General features: G+C 40.1%; 1 pseudogene; it reads left to right on the forward strand.

Moving 5' to 3' along the window:
• The first annotated feature begins 93 nt into the window (after positions 1–93).
• Positions 94–2787, forward strand: LOC104417615 (annotated as a pseudogene).
• The last annotated feature ends 7353 nt before the right edge of the window (positions 2788–10140 follow it).

Raw genomic sequence — 10140 nt, forward strand, 5'->3', positions numbered from 1 at the left:
CTCAAAGGTTTCCGGCTCAACCGAGCCTCGACGCGCTTTAGGGGTCTTCGAAAATGACGTACGAGGAAGACGGGAGCAAAATGCAAAAGCGACATGGATCGGAGCTCACGCGAACCGGTCGACCGCGAGCTCCGATCCGGCGTTTTCCAGAAACGAGACCAAGGGGTTCAGGAGACCTACCTTGTCTGGTGGTGGGCTACGGCGGACGATGGCGGGCGGGTGGACGGACCTCTGGCGACAACGAGCTACTCCCTCTACTCTCTGGTTCGGTCTCTCCCCTTTGAACTCCCACTCCGCCTCTCTGTGTGTTGCTGTCTACTGGGCTCCGGTGGGGTTGGAGGCGAAGGGCGGCTCCGGCAACGATCAATGACAGTGGTCGACCGTTCAGAGGAATCCTCTTCTTCCCTCGCGCCGGTCCTCTCTTTGGTTTCTCTTTATGCTTCGTGCTTCTCTATGGTGTGTCGATTCCGTTTCCCCCCCTCAACTCTCTGTCCTCTCCTCCGGTTTTATGCTTGGCCAGCGCGCGTGGCCTCTGCAGCTGCCAGCTTGCCGGCCGGACTGCCCCGACCCGCGGATCACACCGCTCGCCTGCTACCCTGATCCCTGCTCAGTCGCTGCTCATGCTTTTTGGTTCTCTGCAGGTCGTCGCGCGAAGAACAGCAGGAGGGAGACGACCAGCTCATGCGCGGGCTGGGCTGAAGGGAAAATGAAAAACAAAGGCTGGGCCGGGCCCTAGCGCGAAGTAAAGAGGAAAGGAAGAGAGGAATGGGCCTGCTCAAGGCTTGTCCGAACTTGGCCTAATTGCCCCTCTTTCTTTTTTTCTTTTGCTTTTCTTTTCTTCTTTTTTTTCGAATTTTTATTTTAATTTTTTTTGTAATTAAATAAATAATTAATTTTTTATGATAAATTTTAAAACCAGTGATGCAAATGCTCTAATGGCTATATGTGATGCAATTTTAATGAATTTTTTTTTGATAAGGGTTAGAAATCAATCCCCAATTTCCAATGCAATTAATAAACACTTAAACAAATCACCAAAATTTAGGTGTTAACGTGCTAGAAGTTTGTGTGACTGAGAATGGAATGATGGGGCGCAACTTTAGTACCCAGCACATATTGTCCAGGGCAGTGAAAGATGTGAAGTACAAACATTTTGTGCGTGTAGTAAGATAGCCATGAGAACAGAGAATGCTTCTCTCAACTCATAAAATCAATTCTCTATTGACAAACATTGTGTTAAGCTTTGAGTATGGAAGTTCAGAAAATCTATGCTCAAAGCTCGTGCCTACGAAGGATTTAGAAGGGTACTAGGATTTTTATTACATTCGAAAAAATTGCATCGTGATTAGAATTGCATTTGGGAGAGAAGCTCCCTAAGTGACATTTAACGTATCCATCAGAGATTGCTGTTTTCTATGCATATCAGGTTTTCCATTCCGTAAATATACATATCACTCTACTGCAATAATTGATGGAGCCAGTGCACTGTTAACGTCTTGGTGAAGAAGATTTGAATATGCTTTCCCTTTTCCTTTTCCATTGCACATCATTTGTGAAGGCTGCCTGTGGATCACATGCCACCAGCAAAGTTCCAAATGATTCTACCATCAAAGCCATGGAGGAGTTCCATAGAGAGATATATGCAGTGAATGGGATTACTCAAATTAAGTTCCCTGAGCACTATCCCGTGTCAAGACTACAAGGTATTTAAAGGGAGAGCTTCGATTTTCTTCGATCCATGCTGCAACAAAATAACATACTTTAACTTGTTTGCCTTAAAAACATTTAAGCCTCCTATTTACAATATTCAAATCATCTTTTGATGGATTTTTTCGGCTGAATAGCAGCTTGATGTATGTTATGATAGAAAAAGGTGTAGGTATATAGAAGCGGCTTTTATTGCTCCATTTCACCTGCATGAATTTCTGTCTTGTCTAAACTCTTTGTTGTTCAGATTTCTAATGGTAGATTCTGCATCATAGAACTGGTGTCTGTCTTTTTGCAGACAAATGTATTGACAATTGGCATGTTTTGCCTATGAAAAAGGGTGTGTCGAAAGTGGTTGTCTGTGTCTGAGTTGAAGAGCAAGCTTGCTGGAATGGGGTGCCTGAAGGGATGGGATAAACTGATCTTTTGCTTGCTTTGTTTCTTGATTACCTAACCTGATATCACAAACTAAGTTGAACATGTAGACATTTGTAATTACAGGTAAGGCTGGAAGCACAAACAGATTTTTGCTGGCTCTCTGAACAGCCGCTGGTGTGTAAATGTGTCTTATACGCAACCTATACATTGTTCTCACGTATGTTTGTTCAGCATTTATGTATTTCCCACTCTGATTCGACTTTGTTGATATATTTTTAAGTAATATAAAAGTTAGTCATTCCATTTGAGATGCGAGGGTACTGGAAGATCTGCAACTTGGAAAAGAAGGTAAAGTATTTGGCTACATAAGTTATCATCTTATGCATGAGATTGCACATATGCTGACAAAAGCACTTCCAGATATATGAAGCTGCGGCCAGAGGACTTGCTCAAGTGGAAAGTCCACTGCCTATGAAGTTTCCGCTTCCAAATCCACGTGATCTTTTTTCATGGAAGCCAGGTTCCATATTACTACATGTGTCTGAATCTAAATGAAGTGACCTGGGGAAATCATCGAGTCTCAGTACTGCCATAGCTGGTGCATGAGCTGCTGCCACTCAGTTTTCAAAGGACCAAAATCATAGCACATCTTTTTTGATGAGAACAAGTGCAATGAATATCGAGATTGAGCAATCGTCTTAATCTAAGGAACTGCCTCTCTTATTGTATTCCTTTTGCTCTGTTTTACTGGGCAGGACATCGTTGGATCCTGAGTGGAAAAGAGACCGTGGACTCGCCTCATCTCATGTTATAAAAAGGTTCATGTATCTTGCCTTAAATGTTGCCTATCAATAATGCCACTGATGTGAATAATTTTCTTGAGAGAGAGAGAGATGACCAAGTTTGCATTGCATTTGTCTAATGCAACAGACTGAAGATTCCTCGGATGAATACGACTCCAAAAATATACCAAGCATTATTTTTGGCACGATTCTGTAGTTCTGTAGTGATTGAGTGGCCACGAGAGTCTCTGACCCAGCAAGTGACAGTAGCTTCTTCTACCCCCAGAATTTCAGCAACTCTGTTGCTGATTCTATCATCTGTGCTTATTGTATAAACTTAGGCTTATTTGAGAATCTGAGACAGGAGATAGATACTAGTGGCTTAAAAACTCTTTTATACTAGTGGCTTAAGAACTCTTTTGGTCCTTTTCTTTTCAAATTTTTTCTTGATTTGGAGAGAATAAAGGATAAGAATAGAGAAGGCACAGAATTTACTTGTAATGTTTTTATGAAGATGGTTTGGCTTCAATTGAGGATGTAAATTAAGTTGCAGAAGATTTGGATTCGGCTACCTTCTTTGTGGAGAATACTGCCTTCGTGCTGATGGTGGATGGTTATTGAATGAACGAAAGCAATTGTTGCAGTCTCCTTTACTTGGAGTTAAAGTTGATAAAGAATTTGTCCTGCTTATCATGTGGTTTAATTCATTTCCAGAATCTTAGGCAAAACAAGAGACCGACCAGATGCTCGCAAAGGGTGCCTGACTTGTGAAGATTATCCCTAATCGACGGAATTTTTAGTCTTGCTAAAACATTACATAGTGCAAAAGGGAAAAATTGCTTCCCAATAAATGATTGAATTGCTAATTGAGCAATTCATGAGTTTAAATTATTAGAGAATGACATGACGTTCATCTTGTATCTCAGCAAGCTAGTAGTTGCGGGAGAGTATGACTATATTTCGACATCGGGCTTGGACAAGACATGAGTTGTTAAATCGCAAAGCGAATACTTTCTACTCAAATGATTGAGAAGCTGTGGAGGGGAAAAAAATTAGCTATCAGGAATGCAGTCTTGATGTCCGGCTTTATTAAATTCTCGAGATGCATCTGAATTATTTGCAATCAACAAAAGGTTGAGGAGTCAATTTTTTTGCTTTATTACTGTATAAACGAAAATAGTACAATGGAAACAGGGGGCGCATGTAGCACTTGCCTGGCTCTATTTTTCATTAAAGAAAGTTAGATGGTGTCCTCTATTCAATTTTGTAGAGGAACATATATTCATACTGAAATATGGCAAAAACTATATATAAAAGAAAAAAGAAATCCCAATCTTGTAGCAACAATACGTGTTATTGCAAAGTATAGTGTTTGTTAGAATATTTAATTAAACTATACTTTCATCTGACAATTTAAACTTGTGATATAAGAACTAGAGCTTCTGAGCTTCTAAGAAACTAATGTATTGATCACTATATGAGATAACTACAACAACAAGAAGATAGCACGGAGGGATAGGAGGACAATAAATTCAAAGATAAAAGAATGAAAGGTCCAGATAAGAATATTGACAATGGAAGAAATCATAAAAACATTAGATGATCTTCTTCCTCGTGTTGATAGTTCCCAGGGATCCATGATAGAGGGAAGGGACTCACAGGGCCCTTTGCATCACCATGATCTATGAAACTTCAGGAAGAACCTCACTGCGGCTCATCACTGTACGCTTGATGACATTTTAGCAATAGGAGCTAAGATCATGTCGCTCCCATTGATCCTCTTCCACTAGAGGAAGTAAACTTCAGGTTTACATTCCATCACCTACTCATAGCACTCTTGCAAAATACCCTCCCTCATAACTTTGCTATTGTGTACAGAATGATAATATATAATATTGCCATTTCATAATTCATACGATATATAATCGTGTAGTATTTTCGGAACATGAATTTTACAAATTCAAAAAAGATGTAGTACTACTCACCTAGAAGTGCCTATGACCAAACAATAAATATTATTTGAACCATCGAACTCGCAATTCTATCAAACAAACAAGAAACAACGTCAAATTGAGTAAATTGCTACCCCAACGATCAATTGGCTACACTAAACTTCAATACTAATGAAGCAACTCCTATGCATTAACAAATCACACATCCGAAGCGATTATTCAATACATTCGCAATGCGAAACTTGAACACAAAATCCTAAAGTTCTCACTCCAATCAAACCATTGTGCCAAAACGAATCTTGTCAAAACCCACCGCTCTATAGCATCATAAATTACCATTTCCATGAAATTTCATAGCTCAATAACTCAAAAATTGGACTTTGCAGCTTGATTCTCACATAATTCCGAATTTATGATCTAACTTCAAAATTTACTCTGATTGAAAGAATGAGAAATGCGAGCACTTACAGAACATTGCAATAAGAAGTTGAATAATTGGCTTGGCGAAGCGTCCTTAGCACAAATACGCAAAACCCGCTCTCTCTTCTTTTTTTCTTTTTCTTTCTCCCTTTTCCTTTCCCTTCTTCTTGTTTGCCGTGCGAGCTCTCGGTTAAAATGAGCTGAGCGTCCCCCTTTCCTACTCTCTTCGACTTTTTAAAACTTGAATTTTTCTTTTTTATTTCTTCGGGCTCCACCACTCTTGACTTGGTCAAGATATTACAATAAATGTAGAAAAAAATAAGAAATACACGTAATGATCACTAAAAAGACCATGACGACGACCAGAAGAAGAAGAAAAAGATAGCACCGGAGTATTTGAGGGTAGTAAATTGAATGATAAAAGTATTGAAAGGTCTAGATAAATATATTGATAATGGGAATAATCATAAAAGCATTGGAGGATCTTCTTTCTTGCGACAATGGTCCTCTAAGATCAATGATAGACCGAGGGGACTAGCAGGGCCTATACATCACTATGATCTACGAAACTATAGGAATAATCTCAATGCGGCTCATCACCCTACCCTTGATGACATTATAAGAATCGAGGCTAAGATCATGTCGCTCCCTATGATCCTCTTTCCACCAGAAGAAGTAAACTTCTAGGTTACGTTCCATCACCTCCTCGTAGTGCTCTTGCAAAATACCCTTCCTCATTCTGTTACGACTGTACGGATAGAACACAAGAGCAAATTCTTCTGGCATCTCATAGAATTGGAGATGCTTCATGTTCGCAAGGCCATGGATGACAACTAGTAATGATTGCCAGTCCAGATGCCTGCATCCAACAATGATGAGACTCTGAAGGCAAGGCATTGCTTGACCATTCATCAACGCAAATCTAAGATTTTCCAGATTGGCAAAGAATAACTTCTTGAGCTTAGGGAACCCTTTATCTCCAAAAACCAATGTTTTCCCATCAAAGGCGTTACTTAGATAAAGCTCCACGAGATTGGGCAAATTCTGGAGAGCAATAAGTGGGCTAGATTTCAATTTGGTCCATGCCAAACGCAATTTAGTTAGACTGGTCAAGAGAGGAAGCCAATGAGGCAGCTTCTTCAGACATCCTTCGATATGTAGACCTCGAAGGAACGGGGAGCTGAAGATAGAAAATCCAAATCAATAATGTCATACTTGCTCTCTGCATTCACATCTAATGATCGAAGGTTTGTCATCTTCTCAATGGAGTGGCATAGTTCCTTTGCATCATCTTTCCTCAGGTCCCTTACGCCCAGCCTCCTTAGTCGACTTAACTCTCCCAGCTCTTGCATTGTATTCTTGTTCCGACCACCACCAGCTTTTACACAGCACAAGTTCTGTAATGATGTCAGTGCTCCAATGCCCTTGGGAGCTGAAAATCCCTTTCTAATGCCAAAGGGTACAGAAGTTGTGATTTCTGCATCACTGTACACCAAAAGATGTTGTAATTTCTTGAGCTTGGTTATCTCCACAGGCATCTCAGATACGAACGTGTGTTTAAGATCCAAAGTCTCCAGATTTTGGAGTTTCACAATTGATCTAGGAATGATGCGCACGTTGCTCCTTCTCAAACTCAGATACTTCAAGTGGACAAAAACTAGTATTTGTTGGGGGAACTTATGAAGGCATGATCCTCCCATATCTAAAACCCGAGCAGCTTAGAGCTAGTTGGGAAGAATTGCTCATCTCGTACTAGACGATGTTCTTAACTGAAAAATGAGCGAGCGTAGGCTGGGGAGATTTAGTTGGTTCAGTGCGTTGTTACAGTTGTATTGGACTGACAGACGTCGGACTCGTTCGTGCAATTCTTTTGTCTGCTCAGATAAAAACGAAACAAAGTTTTCATCCTTCAACTTAGAAAGGATACTTTCACGCATGAGGTCATGTACCCTACAAGTTTTTAGCCTTCCTTCTAAATCTGTTTCTGCAATTTGCACCAAATTTCTATTTATCAGCTCATTCAAGTATCTTTGAGCAACCTCCTCTTGTGTCATCCGTTCTCTTTCCTCAATAAATCCTTCTGCAATCCACAAACGAATGAGTGTCAAACACTCAATCACGCGATCCTCTGGAAATAAACCCAAGTACAAAAAGCAACTTTTCAAGTTATAATGCAAATCAATATAGCTCAAGCTGAGAATTTTCCTAAAAATTTGCATCCTATCATTGCTTTCTAATTCTACAGCGAGGCTATGAGAAATCATCTCCCATTCTTGGACATCTTTTGCAAAGAGAAGACCACCAATTGCCACTATAGCAAGTGGTAAACCCTCACATTTTTTCAAAATCCGCCGTGAAAGGTTTTTTAGGTGAGGAGGACAGAGTTTCCCACGAAAGGCTTTCTTGCAGAATCAGGACCATGATTCTTCTGGAGACAAGGGCTTACGAGTATAAACTTTTGATTGGTTGGATGAGAAAGTAGCAATATTAGCTATGCGAGTAGTGATCATTATTCGGCTACTGCAATTGCCATTGGGCATTGCACTTTTTATACCTTCTAGTGCTTCCAAGTTCCATACATCATCTAGAACAATGACATACCTTTTCTGGCACAAAAAGTCTTTCAATATTTGCTTGAGCCTTACGCTATTCGCAGATTCTATTCCTTGTGGGGCTCGTTGCTCAATTTCTCCATGAAGTTGTTTGATCATGTCCCTCAAAATATTCTGGATCTTATAGGATTGCGAGACACTAATCCATGCATGGCTATGGAAGTAGGCTTTTACTTGGTGATTGTCGTACACTCTTTCTGCCAGAGTGGTCTTCCCTGAACCCCCCATCCCTAATATTGATACAACTTCAAGTCCGGGTTCCCCGTCAACAAGCCACTTAATAAGCTCTTCTCTTGGCTGATCAATCCCCACCAATTCACCTTCCTCGACTGGAAAGGTGTCCTCCCTAAGATCGTGCCATGAGGTGCCTCCAATGGATGTGCTCGCACTTTGCTCTGTGCAATATGACTTGAAATGGTATCGTCGATGCCCTTCGCTAATGCTGTGGACTTTTTTCCTGATATCTGTTATTTTGGAGGAGAGATGACGGCGCTCTTTCAAGTTGTTTATGGATAGCTTGATCTTATGGAGGTACCTCATGACCCCATCTCCATGATCTCTTGCCAAGTTGAGCGTGAATTCATCTAGAATATCCTCCACATCATATGCAACATCCCTGACTTGTTTCACCCATACCTTCAACTCAGGGTCATTGTCTTTTGATGACTCAGCGTGCTCTAAGAAGGCCTTCATGCGCTCAAATTCATCTCTAATGAGTTCAATTTCTCCACGTACCCCTTTCAATAGATTCACCTCTTGCTCGACGAACATAGCAAGCTTCTCAACCAAACAGGATACTGCGGATTCTGTCATTTCTCTTGCTCACTGATCTTGCAAGATCAAAGCTTACTCAAGAAGAAAAGAGGGTATAGCAAGATTACCTGGTACCCTTTGAAATCGAAAGAAAGGATCCTTTTGAATGAACATCCAAATGGACTTTGAGCTCAGCTGTTCGGCGAAGTCTCCCTATGATCATGCAAATTTTTTATTTTGAGAAAATGTTGGGTGCTTGAGACGTGCTAAGTGAGGCCATACTTTGAGTCCATAGAGTGATGGTCACGGGCAGATTGGGGCCCACCCTTTAGAAATTTGAGAAGTCTTCAGTCATTCTCTGGTCTTCTCCGTTGCTATCTCGACGCTGGCTTTCCATTTGCCTTTAGTTCTCAAATAAATGTTCAGTCAAATGGGAAACGTTCGAGGTTTTTACTTGGAAGTTTCGTAATTTTGCCTTTCGCTGTAAAGATGAGTTGCTGAAGTGACATCTTCACAAAACCGAATCATCTCAAATAATTTGCTTGATTCCATACAAGGGCAACAAATTTTTGCTGACAACTCCACTTCGAATTGTCAATGGCGTGTTCAATAAATCATGTTATGATTTGGTGCTAATTAAGTAATCCACGCCGTGTTCAAAAAGTCGGAGAAAAAGGTAAAAGATAAAAATAATAGAAAGACCAGCACAGGACCTACCGCTCGACCGGCAGTGAATGACTTAGCTGTCCCCATCATGGACCCAATATTTTGTGGTCTTCTTTTCCTGCATTATATTGATAATTTTTCCATGGCGACCTCTATGAGAAAAGTCTCTTACCATCATTTTCCTTTGAAAACTGCAATTGGGTAACTCTCAATGCGAAGACTTGACTAATTCATCGCAATGATTGACTAACTTGTTTCACTTTAGATTCCACATTCTTTGCATCTTCATTTCGCAATTTTCCTAACCAGCTTTGATTTTTCTCATGAGATTTTCTCTCACGTTTGAATGAGAAGCTCAATTTTGTCCACTTTTTATGCTCCAAAATCTATATGTATCAAGATAGATGGGCTTGTGAAATTATGACATTCAAGTAAATATTGTCCGAAAGTTACGGCACTTGCTATGTTTAATCTCATGTATGGTGAATATAATGATGATTATGAGGTCTCATCCTAAAAGCTTAAGTTGCTAGTGCATGGTAGGTGTGGAGATTTTTAAACAGCAATGGGGCGATGTGGAATTCCCTTTCACTGAGGCTTAACATACTCTTTGTGGGGTTCTTCCTTTTTCTTTTGTTTTCGTCGTTTTCTGTGTTTCTTATTTCTCCTCAAATTTGAAACCTAAAGCATGTTATTGGATTGTCCAAAAAAAAAAAAAGGCATGTTATTGGAAAATACTGTACTCAAGCTATTTTTTTAATTAATGAGTTTTGAAGATATTAATGAGGATGTTATAGAACATTTGAAGAAAAATATATTTAACTTGCAAGTTGCACCTTGTTTTCTTCTGCTTTAAATATTTCTCTGGAT

The sequence above is a fragment of the Eucalyptus grandis genome, chromosome 7 (assembly GCF_016545825.1).
Source record: "Eucalyptus grandis isolate ANBG69807.140 chromosome 7, ASM1654582v1, whole genome shotgun sequence".
Lineage (NCBI taxonomy): Eukaryota > Viridiplantae > Streptophyta > Magnoliopsida > Myrtales > Myrtaceae > Eucalyptus > Eucalyptus grandis.